Source organism: Narcine bancroftii, chromosome 8 (genome assembly GCF_036971445.1).
Source record: "Narcine bancroftii isolate sNarBan1 chromosome 8, sNarBan1.hap1, whole genome shotgun sequence".
Lineage (NCBI taxonomy): Eukaryota > Metazoa > Chordata > Chondrichthyes > Torpediniformes > Narcinidae > Narcine > Narcine bancroftii.
The window spans coordinates 9,095,971-9,111,188 of NC_091476.1; the positions used below are offsets into that span (position 1 = coordinate 9,095,971).

General features: G+C 39.8%; 1 long non-coding RNA gene across 8 annotated transcripts in view; it reads left to right on the forward strand.

Moving 5' to 3' along the window:
* Window positions 1-15,218, forward strand: part of LOC138740340 (uncharacterized) — a 317,539-nt gene that overhangs the window by 201,013 nt on the left and 101,308 nt on the right. Inside the window, exon 6 of one of the 8 annotated variants that reach the window (XR_011342848.1) lies at window positions 3,043-4,251. The exons of the other annotated variants lie outside the window; for them this stretch is intronic. This is a non-coding gene — a long non-coding RNA (uncharacterized lncRNA). Of the gene's footprint in view, window positions 1-3,042; window positions 4,252-15,218 lie in introns of those variants that run through there. 8 annotated transcript variants of the gene reach the window in all.

The following is a 15,218-nucleotide window of genomic DNA, read 5'->3' on the forward strand; positions in this document are numbered from 1 at the left end:
CTGCACAGATGCCATCTGACCTGCTGAGATTTTCCTCTATATTCTGTTTTTCATATCCGCTTTTATTATCAAAATTTACTGAGGCCAGACCTACCTAAGTAAATTCTATATTGGCTTTCAATTGTGGATTAGAAACTTTGGAAAGTCCTATGTGTGCTCCACCACTTTGGAGAATGGCCAGGCAGAAAGTAAACAAATGCTCTATCCCCACTGAATCATGTTGGAAGCTTTGATTGGTTACAGGGACCTGGTGGTTTAATGGCATTTCTCAAGACGTTGAGTCCGAATTAGATGCCTCTTTGCATTCTTTTATAATTCCAACCTTCAGATAAAAGATTGGCTTTAGTCTGGTCTGGTTAATAAAAACACACTGAAATGCTGGAGGAACTCAGCCAGTCTTTCAGCATCCATAGGAGATAAAGATATATTGCCGACGTTTCGGCCTGAGCCGTTCGGCAAGGAATAAGAAATTGATATTAATACCATCTGGTTGGTGGGTGCCCAGTCGGAAGATGAGGTGTTGTTCCTCCAATTTGCGGGTGATCTCAGTCTGGCAGTACATAAGACCATGGGCAAACGTGTCAGCAAGAGAAATGGATGGGAAATTGAAATGGGTGGCCAGTGGAAGATCCACATTGTTGTGGTGGACAAAGCTGGTGCTCAACTAAGTCTGGCCCCAGTCTCTCTGATGTAGAGGAGACCACAACAGGAGCATCAGATTCACAAGTGAAATGTGGCTTCATTTGGAAGGACTGTTTGGGGCCCTGAATAGTGGTGAGGGAGAAGGTCTGGGTGCAAGTGGAGCATCTCCTGTGGTCAGAGGGGACAATGGTGGGGAGGGAGGAGTGGACAAGCGAGTCATGAAGGGAGCAGTCCCAGCGGAAGTGGAGAGGGGTGGAGAGGGGAGGAGAGGGGAATATGTGTCTAGTGATGGGATCATGTAGTAGGTGGCAGAAATGGCGGAGGAGGATGTGTTGGATAGGAAGGCTGGTGGGGTGGTATGTGAGGACAAGAGGAATCCTGTCCTTGTTGTGCATGGGGTAGAGGGGGGTCAGGGCAGACGTGCGATTAATGGAGGTTATGGAATAGCCATGTTTGTTTGAAGGAGGAGGACATATCTTATGATCTGGCATGGAAATCCTCATTGTGGGTGCAGATGAGATGGAGAGGAGATTGAGAGGCCATTTGACTGATTACAAGATCCCAATCAGTTAAAATTGAGGAGAATGAGGAAAGGAATCTCATTAATGAAAAGGAGACACAGGGATTAAAATCATGGTGAAAACCTACAAGGAGGAGGAGTAGTTAGATGGTGGAAACAGAAGCAATCAATGTTGCATACATGCTTGAGAGAGGAACATAAAAACACAAGAAATAGGAATTTGAAGGACAAGAGGGAATGAGCAGAGATTGCTCTAGAAAAAGGCATAAACCTGATGGGCCAAATGGTCTTTCTTTAATGTCAGATGTTCTGTGACTCAATGACCTTTCCATCTCCTAAGGACTATATTTAGGCCTGCTTCTGACAAGAGCTCTTTGAAGGCAAGCCAACTTCTTGGAAATCTTTTCCAGGTTGGCATGAGTATGTCATGCAGCAAATAAGAAATTCCCAGAGAACAGCAATATGGGAGGTCTCCACCATGTTGCCACAGTGAAGAAAATTATTTCTGGTATCAAGGTTAGCAGCTCTTAATGAAAGAAAGAATAAGAGAAGGCTTCATGTCTGAAATTGACAGCTCAGTTTGAAGCACGTTTTATTTTGTTTGAGTACAATGTTTTCAGACTGAAGTCGAAGGACGTTTGGTATATTCTAACCATGATTTAATTTTTGTGGTCTACAATTCATTAGTTTTTATCTTCTGCTTGGCTCCTTTGCATAATCTCTTGAATGGCAATTAAATAAAAGATGTGGACAGTTGCACACATTTGGCAAGGGAACAAGCTCTTGATTCACAGTATCTGCTTCTTTCAATTTGCTGCCTGAGTGGTGTTTCTAAGCAATTCCTTTCTTTCTTTTTAAAATATTTTTATTGAGTTTAACATATAAGCATAAATGCAGAATTGACAATTACATAATAATTCATTTGTATACGAGTAAACACGCACAAATGGAAAAAAGTAGATAAAACTACATCAATATTTGCTTGTAATACCTCAAAAATGTTTAATTGCATTGATCTATACAATCATGTTAAACCCATTTGTTGAAAGAACTTGTATAAAATAAAGGGAAAAAACTAAAACTAAATCTAACCTATATGTCCCCCCTCCACTCTAATCAAGGTTGCCTTATAAATTAATTTTTAAAAATCAATATTGTGAAACCATTGGCGACCTTCGGAGAACAGGCAATGAACCACTGGAACATACAATAATTCCTGATAGTCTATGGCTAAGCACTGACTGTATCCTGATCCATAATCATGTCAGTCCAGGTATGGCAACCTAAATCTGATTTAGATTTGATTTGAAACCAAGCCAATTTATTATAGGGACTTGTCCCAGAAACAACACCACAGTAAGAATTCTTTGGTTGCTGCATGTAGGATATTGCTAGTGTTTAGAAAGATCAAGGTTGTAATAGTAATATTAAACAAAACTGGTTAATGCCATAATATTCCTGCTTGACTGCTTAGTCGCAAGACTCTGGATTCATTCACTGATCAGGACATCTAGGCCAGATGACCTTGAAAAGAGACATTTGAGGACAGACCAACACAGAACTCAGAATGGACATCCTCACCGCAGATTGATGCCTCCTATGGACAGTGTGAGACCTGCTGAGTTCCTCCAGCATTCTTGTTTTTACCAGGAGTTAATGTGGAGAGATTTAAGAATTAAGGTGACAAACAGTGAAGACAGATTCATAGATTCCATAGTGTCAAGATTTTAAACAAATCCTGATACAAGGTCTTAAAACAGTGATGCCAAGCCTCATCTTAGAGGCTATATTGGGTTATATTGTGATCTTACATATTGGTCCACGACATGGTTTACAGTAGTTATACATGCATAAAGCAGTATTATGTGATTTAATTGCAGGTACTTTAATTGTACCTATAAAGGTACTGGAGAAACTCAAGGGAAACCAAGATTTTGAGTCTGAGCCCTTCGTCAGATATAAGCAAAAGCAGGCAGGTGCCCGAATACAAAGGTGGGGGAAGGGGGAAAGGAGAGGAGCACAGGCAAACAGGTAAGAGGTCATAGGTGAACAACTGAGGATCTATGGAGTAGTCTACTTCAAAAACTGACAGAGCAACCACTGGGAATTAACGAACGTTTCATGACTCTGCAAATCCAGTTTATCAAGAACCAACATGTCACCATCATCAGTGTCTATGCTCCAACTCTGGACCCTGAAGATGAAGTCAAAATGAACTTCTATGCACAACTTAACGATGTCCTTTCGTCTCTTCCCAACAATGACAAGATCATTCTCTTGGGAGATTTCAATGCCAGAGTTGGGAAAGATCATAGGCTCTGGACTGGAATAATAAACAAAGAAGGAGTTGGCAAGGTCAATACCAATGGAACACTTCTCATCAAACGTGTTGAACACAACTTGGTGATTAACCAACACCCTATTTCACCACAAAAATAGAAAGAAAGTCTCCTGGCAGCATCCACACTCCAAACATTAGGACCTCATTGACTACATCATCGTACAATTTCAGTACCAACAAGACGCACTGATAACAAGAGCTGTTACTGGTGCCGACAAATGCTGGACAGTCCTTCGGCTCACTTCACCCACCCTGAGAATGAAGATTCAGTCCAAAAGGAAAAAGCAAAATCAGAACACTATTAAAAAAATTCAACATGACATCCTTCAAGACATCAACCATGTACAGAAGTCCCAACAATATCTCCAAGAACAACTGCCTCAACAAATCCCACCATCTGTAGAAGAACACTGGAATCAATTGAAGAACACTGCTATCACCTCCTGCAAAGAAACAATTGGGTTCAGGACAAAAAAAAAAAATCAGGATTGGTTCGATGATAATGTCAAACTACTCCAACAACTGATCGATGAAAAGACAAAAGCTTTCATCATCTTACAAAATGACCAACAATTGGCTACCAAAAGGAAACACTATCGGGAATGCAAGGCTGCAGTCCAGAGAGCATTCAAAAACTGAAAATTCAGTGGGGGAGTGAGAAAGCTCAGGAAATCCAACAACTAGCAGATGCCAATAAAACTCTAGGCTTTTTAAAAAAAAACACAATTAAAGTTATTTTTGGCCCATCTACTCACAGTTAAGCCTCTCCCAAAAGCAAAGATGGTTCAACCATCCTGATGAGCAACGCTGAATTCAATTTTAAATGGAAGGAGCACTTTGAAGATCTTCTAAATCAGACCGTTTCAGTTGATAGGAATGTGATTAACAACATTCTACAACAGCCCATTGACGATTCCCTAAGCAAAATACCAACACAAAGAAGTCAAGGGAGCCACCAAAACCTTGAAAAACAATAAGGTCGCTGGACTCGATGGAATACCAACTGAGGTCCACAAAATTGGAAATAACCTGTTTCATTATCAACTGCATCAATTTCTCATGAAGATCTGGACTTTAGAGACTCAGCAATCATTGCCATCTACAAAAGGAAAGGCGATCAATGTGAATGTGGAAACTATTGTGGAATTTCCCTGTTAGCAATAGCAGGAAAGATCCTCACCCACATCATGAATAACCGACTCAAGCCTTTAGCCAAGAAGATCCTTCCGGAGACACAAGCCGATTTTAGACCATCACGTGGAGCAATCAACATGATCCTCACAATGCGACAACTGCAAGAAAAATGTCATTGTATTTGGCATTCATTGACCTCACCAAAGCCTTTGACTTGGTATTAAGGGAATTCCAATGGGATGTTCTATTCACCTATGAATGCCCTGAAAAGTACATTCGAATCCTGAGATTCCCCCATGATGGCATGTTTGCAACATTCATGGTCAACAACAGTAACAATGTGCCTTTTCAAGTTAAATCAGGAGTAAAACAGGGATGTGTGATTGCCCCAACTTTGTTCACCACCTTTATTGCAGCAATCATCCACATTATGAAGATGATCTACCCCAGGAATTGAAATTGTCTACAGACTGATGGCAGACTTTTCAATCTTGCCCATCTCAAGTACAAAAATAAGACATCCATGAGTTCCCTCAATGAGTTCTAATAAATATGCAGATGACAAAAGTGTTGCAGCTCTCTCAGAATACCACCTACAACAGCTTCTGAATGTCTTTGACCATGCATACATGAAACTTGGACTTACCATTAATTCCAAGAAGACTCAAATCATCTACCAACTGCCATCAACTGAGATGAATTGGATAGAACCATTAATTCAACTTGATGAAACAACCCTGGAAAATGTGGACCACTTTCCGTATCTTGGAAGTCACCTCTCTTCCATTGTCAACTTGAATGATGAGATCCAACATCACCTTAAATGTGCTGGAACACCTTTTGGACGTCACTGAATAAGAGTCTTTTATAATTGTGACATTCGAATGGACACCAATATGTTAGTGTACAAAGTAGTGGTGAGCCCAACACTTCTGGACAACATACCGACGACATCTGAAGGCACTTGAAAATTCCATCAACACTCTCTTCAAAGCATCTTAAATATCAATTGGGAAGATAGAAGTACTAATGTCAGAGTGCTAAATGAAGCATTGAAGTTTTCATCATTAAGAACCAACTAAGATGGAGCAATTATGTTGTTTGCATGGAAGACAAATGCTGCCAAAACAATCTACTCCCATCTTAAAAAGGGCAAATGTAAAAGAGATGGACAACAGAAAGATGTCTTAAAATCCAACATGAAGAAATATAACATCGACATCAATAATTGGGAAACCAATGCTAAAGACAGGAAACTCTGGAAAACCATCATCCGAGAAGGAACGGTACTTTCAAAGCAGAAGGATGTGCAGAATGAGATAAAAGAGAAGTGAATGGGAAGAGAGGCAGCAATCTGGAACGACATGTCTTCAATGTGGAAAATCTTTCAAAGCTAAGGTTGGACTCATAAGCCACTTGAAAGCTCATAAAAAGATCATCAGAACGAAGTCCATCATCTTCAACCTCGAAGAATAGCCATGACGAGCCTTGGTTTGGCAGTGCATGAAGCCATGTCAGTGTGGGAATGGTTGGGCACTGGGAGGTCCCTGCTATTGCAGCAAACAGAGCAAAAGTGCTCAACGAAACAATCCCCCAGTCTCACCGATGCAGAAGAGGCCACATTATGAACACTCATTTCAGTAAATGATCCCTGCAGGTTCACCAATGAAGTGTTGTTTCACCTCAGGAGACTTTTTGGGGCCCCAAATCTTCTCTGATCGAAGCTATTGAGAAGTTGTGAGTGATGTTACTCCAACAGACTAACCAGAGACCTGACAGAAAATGCTAATGAGTATCCAGTCCAGGAGAGGATGTTAGTTTAGTCACTTAAAATCATTGGACTTCTATCCTCTCTCCTTTTTGTGTTTATTGGGTCCAAAATGGCACATGATACACAACAGGGTGAACCAGATATTTTTGAAATATTCCAGCTGTCTCACTGGACACCATTTATATAAAAATGTAAATGAAAGGTTAAAAATGTCTATCAGATTTAAATGGATTCAAATCTATATTGTTTGTCACAATAAATAATTGAATGCTTTCTACCATTTAGCTTCCCACATGAAGAAAGACTATGCCTATTGTAAACTAATAAATTTGAATTTCAATGAAGGACCAATTAACATATTTCCAATTTGAAAGAATTATTTCTTTATTAAGTGGGCATCTCAAGCATGACCAGCACTTAGTAGTCATTCCTGACCACTCATGAGAAGGTCACAGCGAGCTGTCTTCTTGCGGCAATCTATTGGTGAAAGTGTTCTGATGTGCTCTCAGGAACAAAAGCCATAGTTATCAAAACAATTGCTCTGAGCAAGATCATCTGTAGTGATCACAATACCTCAGAATATTCTGAAAGAGATTGAGCTGTCTGGATCTGAGTGGTGAATTTATATCTTCCTATGCACGTGGTGACTCTATGGACATGCGGAACTGAACTCCTGGTAACACTGGACAGCAATTTTGTTTAAAAAGAGGTTTGCTTCCTGAAAAAAAAATGGGGATTATGAGCACAAAGATAATTTCAGATTTACTGTATCACGTAGGAAGTCGGAGAAACATTAAATGAACTTTTATTGAATTTATCATGTTTAATCGCATAATGATGCCGACACGTTGTGTTAGTTCAACGGACCTAGAAATGTTTTGCTGCTGAATTTTGTTCTCGTGCCAACATCCAACAATACTCAGCCAGCATTAATGAATTCCAGTGTCCCTGATAGCGCTTTTCCATGGTCCCAATGTCCGGGTGAAACTTTACACCGTGCTCGTCGCTGCTCCACCGAGATCACCAGGGAAGAAATCCAAGTGTGAATGCAGCAAATAAATTTTCAATGTCATGGATTTGTCTGCTTGAAGTAGACTTAAAATAGGACAGGAAATCAATATGACTGGAATCTGTTTAAAAGTTAGGATGGGCAGGATGTATCTAAGTTCAATATCATATAGTTCAAAGTATATTTGCACACGGAGGCAACCTTATCACTGATGTGGAGTAATCAAACCTTAGGAAAATAGAATAATGTTTTCTGAAATAAATGTAGGTAAAATCATCATTAATTATGCATACTTGAATAAATACTGTTTAATTCTTTAATTTTATTCCACGGTATACGTCCACCTCTTTTAATTACATGAATATAGATACAAATTTGTAACTCTAGTTAGGTACAGAAAGTTCCCTGAGAGATTTCCCTGATTCCGCAATTCCCATACAGTGGGCAGCTGCGTGGACTGTCTGTTGAACAGTGCCTTATGAAGACAGGCCAGGGTCTAAATTCCTGCAATCTAGTCTAGCATGGCCACATTAACAGGGTTACCATACTAGACTGAGATTTCGGATCCTCTGGTGACCCACATACTGACAGAAGCGACCTGCTAGGGCAGGTCAGGCAGCATCTGTGGAAAGCAGCAGTTAGTTGACATTTTGAGCTGAAACCCTATCTATCGCCTTTCACAGATGCCGCCTGATCTGCTGAGTTCTTCCAGCACTGCACGTGTGGCCCCAGTTTTCCAGCATCTGCAGACATCTCTCCCCTTGTTATGAAGGCACAGCAGTGACTGCATTTCCTGAGAAGACTGACAAGTCTACCGGTTACCATCACACCAACCTTCCACAGGAGCTCTATTAAGAGTATCCTGGCCGGCTGCATCACAGTGTGGTGGGGTTGCAGAGAAATAGATTGCAGGTCAATCCTCAGGACCAGAAGAGTGATGGAGAAGATCACTGGGGTCTCCCTCCACTCCATCGGCGCAATCTACTGGGATCGTTGTCTGAAGATGGTGAGCAAAAGCATTGAGAACCCCTTCCACCCACACACAGCATCGTTCAGCTGCTCCTGTACAAATGAGATATAGGAGGATCAGAGCCAGCACCACCAGGCTAAGGAGCAGCTTCTTCTCATAGTTTGCGTGAATGCTGAACGACCAAAGGAACTGCTCAGACTAATCATCTGAGACTCTCATATTCACAAAACAATATTTATTTATTTATTTATGTATATGAATATAGTCCTGCATACATAATATAAATTTAAATTATACATGTTTGTTTATCTGTCTGTGTATTGTGTCTGGTTGTGTGTCTGCATGTTTTGCAATGAGGACCAATGAATGCTGTTTTGTTGGGTTGTACTTGTGCAATCAGATGACAATAAACTTGACTTCTTGTTAACCACATGCTGTTAGAATTCTCATTACCAGACATTCAACATAAGCCCACAACAATATATGGACCTTGCTGTAAGAAAGTCAGGAATGTAGTGGAGAATTCAGGAACTTCCTTTAAGAAACACTTTGCACTGTGTTGGTCTATTTGACAGAACTGGAGGAGTCTTTGAAATATTTGTAAGACTGCTTGCTGAAATTTGGGGAGTTATCTGGATATAAGGTAAATTGGGATAAAAGTGAAATATCACCAGTTGGGGAAGGAGATTATTCGGAATATAAAAATATTATAAAATTGAAATGGTCAGATAAAATTAAATATTTGGGAATAACAGTAAATGCAGATTACCAATCTTTATACAAATTAAATTATGTTCCTTTATTAAAAAGGATTAAAATAGATTTGATTAAATGGAAAGATTTTCCGTTAATGTTAATTGGTTGAGTAAATTGTATTAAAATGAATATTTTTCCTCAAATCCAATATCTGTTTCAGTTGATACCTTGTTTACTTTCAAAGAGTTTTTTTTCAGGATTTGAATAGCGCGATACAGGAATTTTTATGGAAGGGGAAATTAGTACAACTTACATGGAAATATGCATTGGGTGGTCTTCAATTGCCTCATTTTCAAAATTATTATGAAGCAATTCGGACTCTTGTTTTCAAAGTAGACTATGTACTTGAACTTTTTTTTACATGCTGTTTGGTCTTGTGTTAAAGTACAACCATTTTGGGAAGGAATTAGATTGGTCTTGGAAAAATTATTTAAGATTAAATTACCATTAGACCCATCGATTTTTTTTTGTTGGGTTATATGGTTTCTTTGAAGGGATTGGGGTTGGATAAATTTCAAATTGCATTTGTATGTTTAGCGTTATCTGTAGCACGAAAATGTGTAGCTAGTACTTGGAAAGATAATGTGGAGATTAACATAGTATGATGGCATAATGAATTTAGAGCTTGTATTCCGTTGGAAAAAATTACATGCAACTTGCATGATAATTATTCTTTTTTTGTTAATATGTGGTCTTCTTATTTGGGCTATATGAATTTGAAAATACTTTGAAATATTCTATATATTCTGTTTTGTTTTTGGCTCTCCTTAAGGCTGAAGGGTTAGGAGAGTGGGGAGGGTTTATATTATGTATCTAAAAATTTCTTGCTGTTATTTGATTGTATTTTGTTTTTAAAAAATCTTTTAAATAAAATTTGGAAAAAAAAAAGAAACACTTTGCGCCAGCCCCAACTGATGGCATGCCAGACTTGTTGCCACGCATCCATCAAATCAATTTTGACAACTGCATACAGGTGCCCCAGACTGTCCAGGACCCCATGGTAGCAGCGCAGCCACAGCTGGCCCTACGACAGTCACAGTGACAGATCAGACCACCCGAGAGACTTAATTTATGATAACATCTGATGCACTTCAACCTGCTGAACTCTTTTAAAAACAATGGTTGAATATGGTAAACCACTGTTTGCCCATTTAACTGTCCAGGCATGCCCATTGGCTGAATGTACCTGTGGCCCTACCCACAGACTCCTGAATAAAGGTGACTGTTCCACAGCCCCCTCCCAGTTCAGGACAGTTGACCAGCATGGACATGCCTCTATTCTATTGTGAATAAAAGCTTCCCAGTTTTACGTAACTTTCAGTCTTTTGGAATTATTGATGGTGCATCACAGCCAAAAAGTGTTAATTAGATATGATATGAGGAAAGGTGAGAATTGATTTTGACTCTGTGACACATGGCTGTGGAAGCAAATTTGGGTGAGTACATGTTTGTAGAGCTTGAGAGCAGCAGGGACCAGTGAGGTAGATCCTCACAGAACTCCCTTCGAAGAGAGGGCAGGCATCCCTTAAATGTAATTCCATTTTTCTCTCCATGGATACTACCTGATCTGCTGAATATTACTACCATTTAAGGTTTTAATTCAAATCTTCAAAATCTGCTGTTACTTAATTTTTGTTTACTGTAAGATGGCAAATGATCTGATCCATTCCATTTTTCACCTGGTGTTTAGATTAGCATTTCCTCCTTCAATGCAAAGGAAGCAATTTTAGATTTCCAGCAAGCTACATCATTCAAACAAAAATATTTCACATACAAAATGCACATAATATTAAATATTTAAATTAAATGCTGCAGGGGCAATGCCAAGACTGAAGAAAATAATGCATATGCATTCTTCAGAGCAGTTCAGAATGTAATGTTACCATCTTTGGAGTCTTAAAGGATGGTTTTAAATTATAAGGTCAATTCATGATGAATGTATCGCTGCCCTATAGAGGTTAACAGTCAGAAAACTGACTACTCCCTCTGCAAATTTGATCTCAGTGTTAGACCTTAATACTGCAAACGTTAGACGCACAACCCCCTTTACTTCAGAAATACCATTATAGAAAAGAGTTAATATGAACAAGAAAAAAACCCGATATGATACATATTTACAGTATGCCAGGAATGCATTCACTTTCTGCATTACCACATCTGAGAAAGAAATTATCAAGCTTGAATATATTCAATTCTTTGATGTGCTGAATTGTAATGTTTTGTATTTGTTAAGTGCATATTCTAAAACTGACCATCGCTATGAATTAGCTTCCAGTTCACTCATTGTTGTGTTTAAGGCTGAGTTAAAACCTGGCAAGAGTTTAAAGTCAACCATTGAGGCAACTATTTTTTTGGCTGATCCATTGCCATTTTCTTTGTTTTATTAACAATACATAGCTGTGGTTTTAAATATTTTAATTTTAAAAAATTTCAATCAAATTTCTTTTTTTCCAGTTGTCAGCACCCATTAGATGTCAGAATAAGAATCTAACCGTGGAACTTCAGAAAATAACTTGATTAAATTTGTCTTAGCTTTTTATAGAATTTGAAAAAAAAATATTTGGGGAACTCATTCACACCCATTCTAAAGTAGTGAAAGTGGGCACATCGCGTGACCATCAGGTTTTACACATTGCTGGGACCTTCTCTTATGGCTTGCCACCTCCGTAAGTTACTTGTGAGGGGTCAAATCACAATACCGCCAGCACTCTTTTTGTCATATTCTTTCTTCTTTGGCTTGGCTTCACGGACGAAGATTTATGGAGGGGGTAAAAAGTCCACGTCAGCTGCAGGCTCGTTTGTGGCTGACAAGTCCGATGCGGGACAGGCAGATACGATTGCAGCGGTTGCAGGGGAAAATTGGTTGGTTGGGGTTGGGTGTTGGGTTTTTCCTCCTTTGCCTTTTGTCAGTGAGGTGGGCTCTGCGGTCTTCTTCAAAGGAGGTTGCTGCCCGCCAAACTGTGAGGCGCCAAGATGCATGGTTTGAGGCGTTATCAGCCCACTGGCGGTGGTCAATGTGGCAGGCACCAAGTGATTTCTTTAGGCAGTCCTTGTACCTTTTCTTTGGTGCACCTCTGTCACGGTGGCCAGTGGAGAGCTCGCCATATAACAGGATCTTGGGAAGGCGATGGTCCTCCATTCTGGAGACGTGACCCATCCAGCGCAGCTGGATCTTCAGCAGCGTGGACTCGATGCTGTCGACCTCTGCCATCTCGAGTACTTCGACGTTAGGGATGTAAACGCTCCAATGGATGTTGAGGATGGAGCGGAGACAACGCTGGTGGAAGCGTTCTAGGAGCCGTAGGTGGTGCCGGTAGAGGACCCATGATTCTGAGCCGAACAGGAGTGTGGGTATGACAACGGCTCTGTACACGCTTATCTTTGTGAGGTTTTTCAGTTGGTTGTTTTTCCAGACTCTTTTGTGTAGTCATATTGGCAAGAAATAAATCCCATCTAAAATGGTGGTAAGGGTGTGGCAGAATCCCCCGGGGCTGGAAGTGAGCAGCTGCACTCACTTCTGAAGAACACTGTGCTCTGGAGGAAGCCCCCCTGTACAATGGCTGCTAAAGGTTACAGGAGTGTCTAGAAAGACAGAAGAGAACCCCTGCACTTTTCAGAGTTCTGCCACACAGCCAAATTCTTCTTTCAGATGTGAATGCAAAAGTAATATTTTATATAAAAGATTGCCCATCTTATCAGTAAGATAGACTTCTCCAATGCATCAGTAATCAGTAAAGATTCATATGTGGCATATGAGCCTGAGCCAAAGTTCCTGAGAGCAAGTGCCTCTCCGACTAATTCTGAGAGCAGTGTAAGTACTGTATTATAGACCAGTGGTTACAAATCATTCTAACTATTCCCTAAGCCATAGATTAGTGATTAGTAAGGGATTGCTTAAGGTGGAATGTGAGTGGAAAGAAAAATTTGAAAACCCCTGTTTTAATCGTACCTCATTGACTCGTTATGTGCAAGGTTTCATAACCCCAAATGAAATGGGCCAATTACAATTCTTCACAAGCAAAATATTTCAGTAACAATTAGGTCTAGAGCAGTGATTCTCAACCTTCCCCTCCCACTCACATCCCACCTTAAGCAATCCCTTACTAATCACAGAGCACGGATGGCACGTGGATTACTTAAAGTGGAATGTGGAAAGAAAATGGTTGAGAACCTCTGTGATCGAGTGCTAGTAATCCTCCTGACCACTCACTAGAAGGAGTCAGAGATTAGTTTTCAGCTTGGTTGGATTCAAGATGGATGCCTCCACACGGTCATGAGTGTGTTCTATAGCTAATAAAGTATAGTTGTTTTAAAAGAACCCAAGTTTCTTTATTACAAAAAAAGAAACATCACAAGTTCCTTGGCTTGTATGTTAGACAAAGAAGCAGTGACCATTGTATTTTTTAAATGCAAAGGAAAATAAAGGTCATATTTATCAGGCTTTTTTAAATGATTAGAAATAAATATAATAATGATAGAGGATCATTAATAAATCCATATAACCACTTACAGCACAGAACAGGCCAGTTCGGCCCTACTAGTCCATGCCGTAATAAATCCCCACTCTCCTAGTCCCACTGACCAGCACCCGGTCCATACCCCTCCAGTCTTCTCCTTTCCATGTAACTATCTAGTCTTTCCTTAAATGTAACCAATGATCCCGCCTCGACCATGTCTGTCGGAAGCTCATTCCACATCCCCACCACCCTTTGCGTAAAGAAATTTCCCCTCATGTTCCCCTTATAATTTTCCCCCTTCAATCTTAAACCATCCCCTCTAGTTTGAATCTCCCCACTCTTAATTGAAAAAGCCTATCCACGTTTACTCTGTCTGTCCCTTTTAAAATCTTAAACACCTCTATCAAGTCCCCTCTCAATCTTCTATGCTCCAGAGAAAAAAAGCCCCAATCTGCACAACCTTTCCCTGTAACTCGAACCTTGAAATCCTGTCAACGTTCTCGTGAACCTTCTCTGCACTCTCTCTATTTTGTTTATATCTTTCCTATAATTTGGTGACCAAAACTGTACACAGTACTCCAAATTTGGCCTCACCAATGCCTTGTACAATTTCATCATAACCTCCCTACTCTTGAATTCAATACTCCGATTTATAAAGGCCAACATTTCAAATGCCTTCTTCACCACACCATCTACCTGAGTATCAGCCTTGAGGGTACTATTGACCACAACTCCTAAATCCCTTTGTTGCTCTGGACATCTTAATAGCCTACCATTTATCCCATGATATATTTGTACTCATTCTGCAAGTAACATATCCAGAAGAAGCTAGTAATTTTTTAAAATTAAAATAGTGTTACCCAGAATGGAACTAATGCTGATGTTAATAAAAGAAGAGTGAGAAAGTGAATGAAAGAAAGAAAGGAAGGAAGGAAGAAAATATCAGAAAATACAAATGAATGAAGAAATGACAAGTGAGGTAATGAAAGAGAAAGGTGAAGAAAGAGAATGAGTGGCAGAGAAAAATAATGAAGAGAAAAGGGAAATGGAAGAGAGAAGCAGAGAAACAAATGGACAAAGAGAAAAGAGGATCGGAGGAAAGAAAAATTGTAAATATGCAAATCAAATAGAGGTTGAACATGAAAAGCATGGAAAATGCAGATGGAGTGTGTCTGAAGGTAGCAAAGAAAGCGCAAGGCCAGGGAGTGGGAGAGCGCTACTAATTTGGGTCTTTTTACACTGTTATAGAAATTTGCAGAATAATCAGTGGGCATTGTTATAAAAGGAGGGGATTTTGAATTAAAGTTTGAAGGTGAATTTTTGTTAATAAAGTAATTCTTCATCTTTACCCCCATGTGATATGCCTTCTTTGTGGTTGGTGGTTTGATCTTGTAACAGGGTGAGCAGTGCAGGCTTACTTTAAGGGAATGAAAAATAATGCAAAATGTTGATCTCCTGCTCCTGCAGCCAGACAATCAAACACCATGTTTAGAAATGGTTGGTCAAATCATTGAAATGAAGAGATGCTGTGAAATTGTTGCAGAGTTGGGGTTGGGGGGGAAATCAGAAGTGGAGAGGGTGAGCAAATTTAAATTCCTGGGAGTCACTATCTCAGAGG